Below are 6,071 nucleotides of genomic sequence, written 5' to 3' on the forward strand. Positions count from 1 at the left end.
CACCACCGACGCTCAGTCGCAGCAGTGTGTACTATCTACAAGATGCACTGCAGGAACTCACCAAAGATCCTTAGACAACACCTTCCAAACCTATGACTACTTCCATCTAGAAAGACAAGGGCAGCAGATACATGGGAACACCACCACCTGCAAGTTCCCCTCCAAATCACTCACCACCCTGACTTGGAAATATATTAGCCATTCCTTCGCAGTCGCTGGGTCAAAATCCTGGAATTTCCTCCCGAACGGCATTGTGGGTCAACCCACAGAACATGGACTGCAGCGATTGAAGAAGGCGGCTCACCACCACCTTCTCAAGGACAACTAGGGATGGACAATAAAAGCTGACCAGCCAGTGACGCCCATGTCCCACAAATGAATAAAAAAGAACTTGGAGCCTATTTGAATCTGCGTATGCCTCTGGGCATTTTTCTCCATTCCAGCCACTGTATAAATGTACGTCACTGATGTTGTCTGACTGTGTGTATGTGCTCCAATTGCCAAATGCTCCAATTAATGTTTGTAACGCACTGTCTGACAAAAGGCCACGAGAAAGCAGTTCAAAATGAACTCTGTTTTTGGGTTTGAGTTACATTTTTTTATGACATGCCCCTTCCTGGATGTTTCCCCTCACCCCCCCAGCCCCACGAGGTTGGTTTTGCTCAGAGGAGTCCCGCTCAGCGTTGGCCAGGCTTTGAGACAACAGCAGTTTGAGATCAGCGTCTCCCTGGGCTTAATGTGGGACGTCAGTGCTGCTAACTGCTCGGGTTTGGCAATGGGGCCCCACTGAGGGTTAGAAATTCTCACTCTCCTTTTTCACAGGATCGCAGTTCTCCCCCAGGGTGGCGTTCCTAAGCCTTGGGGTAACACTGTCATCAGATAGGGGAGATGGCTGAAAGGATTAATCACCCATACTGTATTCAGAATGTGGGGGTCACAGGGAACGAGGAGATGATTAAAGGGATTAATTATTCATACTGTAGGCAGAATTCCTGGGGAGAATGGGGAGAGGTGGGTGAGGGAGCTGTTATATATTTATATAGTCGCACGATTGTTTTAAGAGGCGGTCACATGATTTGATGGCAACGTCATTAGAGTGTTGCTGCTGTTTTCACTTATTTATTAGTGTCACGAGTTGGCTTACATTAACACTGCAATGAAGTTACTGTGAAAATCCCCTAGTCGCCACACTCCGGCGCCTGTTCAGGTACACTGAGGGAGAATTTAGCATGGCCAATTCACCTAATGAGTGCGTCTTTTGGACTGTGGGAGGAAAACAGAGCACCCAGAGGACACCCACGCAGACATGGGGAGAACGTGCAGACTCTGCACAGACAGCGGCCCAAAGTGGGCATCAAACCCAAGGCCCTGGCACCTTGAAGCAGCATGGTTAACCACTGTGCCACGGTGTCGCTCCCCGTTTCAGTTTCTGTTCTGTGCAGTGCAAAGAACATCTCTTTCAATAAATCTGCTGTGTGTTACTGTGAATCTATGTGTGCAACCAACAGCTTTTCTTTTTGTTTGAAACCCACAACCCCTAACAGAGTTAGGACATAACAGGGGGGTTAATCCCCACCCTGTGTACGGGGTCCCTGGGGTCACGATGAATAGAGAGAGGTGAGTGAGGGTTAAACCCCACCCTGTGTACAGAGTGCCTATTGTCACAGTGAATAGGGAGAGGTGGGTGAGGGGGTTAATGCCCGCTCTATGTACAGAGCCCCTGGGGTCACAGTGAATGGAGAGAGGTGGGTGAGGAGATTAATCCCGCTCTGTGTACAGAGTGCCTGGGGTCGGGGTGAAAAGGGAGATATGGGTGAGGGGGTTAATGCCCGCTCTGTGTACAGAGTGTCTGGGGTCGGGTTGAATGGAGAGAGGTGGGCGAGGGGGTTAATGCCCGCTCTGTGTACAGAGTGTCTGGGGTCGGGTTGAATGGAGAGGGGTGGGTGAGGGGGTTAATGCCCGCTCTGTGTACAGAGTGTCTGGGGTCATGGTGAATGAAGAGAGGTGGGTGAGGGGGGTATTCCTGCTCTGTGTGTACAGAGTGTCTGGGGTTGGGATGAATGGAGAGAGGTGGGTGAGGAGGGCATTAATGCCCGCTCTGTGTACAGACTGCCTGGGTTCACGGTAAATTGGAATAAGGTGAGGGGGTTAACTTAAACGCTTCAAATTCCCGACAGAGTGTGAGAGAGGTGGAGTGGTGGAAAATGCAGTGTTAAAAGTTAGATGTGGACAAGATATATCCAAGGCGCCTTGTGTTTTTTCTAAAACACTGATCGAGATAACGTGCCAGAATCACTGGTATTATACAGAGTGCAGCCAAGTAAACACTGTTTGAATTCTCCAATATGGGCTACAGCATTGCGCTGTACAAACCTCTCCCTGCTTTATCGCTCTCCGCTAGTCTCACAGCTCCCCTCCTCCATCGAGAGGTGACTCATCACACTTTCCTGCACAGCGAGCTATTCGATTGTGGGAAGCAGTTTATTCAAATCCTGTCCTCGCCTGAGCTTCCCTGTGTGCGCCTCATAGAAACATAGAAGATAGGAGCAGGAGGAGGCCATTCGGCCCTTCAGGCCTGCTCCCCCATTCATCACGATCATGGCTGATCGTCCAACTCAATAGCCAAATCCTGCTTTCTCCCCATAACCTTCAATCCCATCATCCCAAGTGATATATCCAGCCGCCTCTTGAATCCATTCAATGTTTTGGCATCAACTACTTCCTGTGGTACTGAATTCCACAGGCTCACCACTCTTTGGGTGAAGAAATGTCTCTTCACCTCCATCCTAAATGGTCTACCCTGAATCCTGAGACTGTGACCCCTGGTTCTGGACTGCCCCACCACCGGGAACATCCTCCCTGCATCTTCCCTGTCAAGTCCTGGTTGAATTTTATAAGTCTCTATGAGATTCCCCCCTATTCGTCTGAACTCCAGTGAAAACAATTCTAACCTAGTCAATCTCTCCTCATACATCAGTCCCGCCATCCCCGGAATCAGCCTGGTAAACTTTTGCTGCACTCCCTCGAGAGCAAGAACAACCTTCCTCAGAAAAGGAGACCAAAACTGCACATAATATTCTAGGTGTGGCCTCACTAAGGTCTCCTTCAGCGAGAGCGACTGAATGAAAGATGTGGTGAAAGAGCCTCCTGTGTTGTGTGACAGCCACACCGTGTGACAGGGGTACAACTCTCGTCCAAGCTGAAAGGTCCCATTCCAGAGTCCCCGAGGGTATCGTTAAGGGCGGACTCTCACAATGCAGTACTTTCAGATGAGACATTAAACCTCTAAGATGGGTGTAAGGGAGTGGCAGGGTGGCACAGTGGTTAGCACCGCTGCCTGACAGCGCCAGGGACCCGGGTTTGATTCCCGGCTTGGGTCACTGTCGGTGTGGAATCTGCACATTCTCCCCATGTCTACGTGAGTTTCCCCCGGGTGCTCTGGTTTCCTCCCACAGTCTGAAAGACGTGCTGGTTAGGGTGCATTGGCCATGCTAAATTCTCCCTCAGTGTACCCGAACAGGTGCTGGAGTGTGGCGACTAGGGGATTTTCATAGTAACTTTCATTGCGGTGTTAATGTAAGCCTACTTGTGACACAGATTTTAAAAAAGTATCCCATGGCACTGCTTCGAAAGGGAGATCTCTGGGGATATTTACCCCTTGAGCCACACGAGATTATCTCTCCCTTTCTCACCTTGCTGCTTTGTGGGATCTTGCTGTTCACACTTTGGCTGCAGTGTTTCCCACCTAATACCAGTGACCCACCCAGCTAACCCACAGGTCTCTTTCAGCAAGAGCAACTGAATGAAAGACGTGACAAAAGAGACTCTTGTGCTGTGCAGGTTAGGTGGATTGGCCGTGCTAAATTGCCCCTTAGTGTCAGAGGCATTATGTTTCATAGCTTAAAGTTTTAAAGTTTATTTATTGGTGTCACAAGTATGCTTACATTAACACCGCAATGAAATTACTGTGAAAATCCCCCAGTCGCCACACTCCGGCGCCAGTTCGGGTACACTGAGGGAGAATTTAGCACGGCCAATGCACCCTAACCAGCACGTCTTTTGGGGAGGAAACCAGAGCACCCGGAGGAAACCCACGCAGACACGGGGAGAATGTGCAAACTCCACACAGACAGTGACCCAAGCTGGGAATCGAACCCGGGTCCCTGGCACTGTGAGGCAGCAGTGCTAACCACTGTGCCACAGGGTAAATAAGTGGGGTTATGGGAGATAGGGGCTGGGTGGGATTGTTGTCAGTGCAGACTCGATGGGCCGAATGGCCTCCTTCTGCACTGTAAGGATTCTATGATTCTGTGACTCTACCCTCCAGGAGTGCTTTGTCATCTGTACAGCCCTGTGGGAGATATGGAGGTTGTGGAAAGGCGCTATATAAATGTAAGTCTTTTATCTTTAACCTGCGTTGGCTCAGTGCTTCTGTCATTGAGTTACCACCCCCCCCCCCCCCCCACCCCCCCCCCCCCCCCCCCGCTTCCTGCTCTTTGAGTAGGTTCCAAAGCACAGTCCTATGGAGGGAGCAGTAACTGAAGTGTGCGGTGACCAGATATTATGCAGACCCTCCGTTGCGAATAAACAGAGCACCATAAAAAAGTGATCGGAATTTGGAAAGTAGTTCTGCATTCACTATAAATGGCTTCATTCCTTTCCTTGCCAGCAGAATGTCTCACACCAAGACGGATTCCGAGCTCTGAGTCCCGTCTCTGCAACCCAACTCACTCGAGGGGAGTGCGGACAGTGGTGGTATTTTTGGGTTGAAGAGTTGGCAGCAGCTTGGGGAGGGTCTGGGGAGGGGTGGGAGGGGGTCGTTCCTACCCCGAGCACTCTGCCCCTTTTAGGAGGAGTGCCCACTCTGATCAGAGGGAGAGAGAAGGAGCAGGCTGGACTGGAATGCTCATGCTGTTGTTGTATACAGGCTGGAGTATTGTTTTATCTAAAGTAAGAGAGAAAAGGGGGGAGGGGGGTGATGGGGGAGGGGAGGACAGCCGAGGTTTACCCACACGGATCTCTGGGATGGCGAGATCACCCTGGCAGGGGAGATTGAGGATACCCAGTCTGTTAGTCGCGGGAGTTCCGAAGGACGAGAGGCGAGCGCCAGAGAACATGAGAATCCCTACAGTGCAGAAGGAAGCCACTCGGCCCATCGAGTCTGCACTGACCCACCGACAGAGCATTCTGCTCAGCCCTTCCCCCCACCCCGGTCACCCATAACCCTGTGCATTTATAGAATCTGTAGTGCAGAAGGAGGCCATTCAGCCCATCAAGCCCGCACTGGCAATAATCCCACCCAGGCCCTATCTCCGCAGCCCCACACATTTACCCTCCGAGTCCCCCTGGCACTAAGGGGCAATTTGGCATGACCAATCCACCTAATCTGCACATCTTTGGACTGTGGGAGGAAACCGGAGCACCCGGAAGAAACCCACGCAGAAACAGGGGAGAACATGCAAACTCCACACAGTGACCCAACTGGGAATTGAACCCAGGTCCCTGGTGCTGTGAGGCAGCAGTGCTAACCGCAGTGCCACCGCGCCGCCTCACCTTACCTTCCACCTCTTCCCTCCCACCTCCCTCCACACTTTCTCCTGCCTTGAAACTTCTTAAGACCCATTACATCTCTCACACTTCCTGGCTTACAGACCTGAAACTTTAACTGTCCAGATCACCAACAACCTGCCCTGGTCCCTCCACGCTGATGATATAGCCACGAAAACCCACCTCTACTTTCTCAGAAGACTTAGGAAATTTGGCATGTCCGCTACAACTCTCACCAACTTTTACAGATGCACCATTGAAAGCATTCTTTCTGGATGTATCACAGCTTAGCATGGCTCCTGCTCTGCCCAAGACCACAAGAAAGCACAAACGGTTGTGAAGTAGCCCAGTTCATCACACAAACCAGCCTCCCATCCATTGACTCTGTCTACACTTCCCGCTGCCAGCATAATTAAGGACCCCACGCACTCTGGACATCCTCTCTTCCACCTTCTCCCATCAGGAAAAAGGTACAATAATCTGAGGTCACGTACCAACCGACTCAAGAACAGCTTCTTCCCTGC

Source organism: Mustelus asterias, chromosome 8 (genome assembly GCF_964213995.1).
Source record: "Mustelus asterias chromosome 8, sMusAst1.hap1.1, whole genome shotgun sequence".
Classification (NCBI taxonomy): domain Eukaryota; kingdom Metazoa; phylum Chordata; class Chondrichthyes; order Carcharhiniformes; family Triakidae; genus Mustelus; species Mustelus asterias.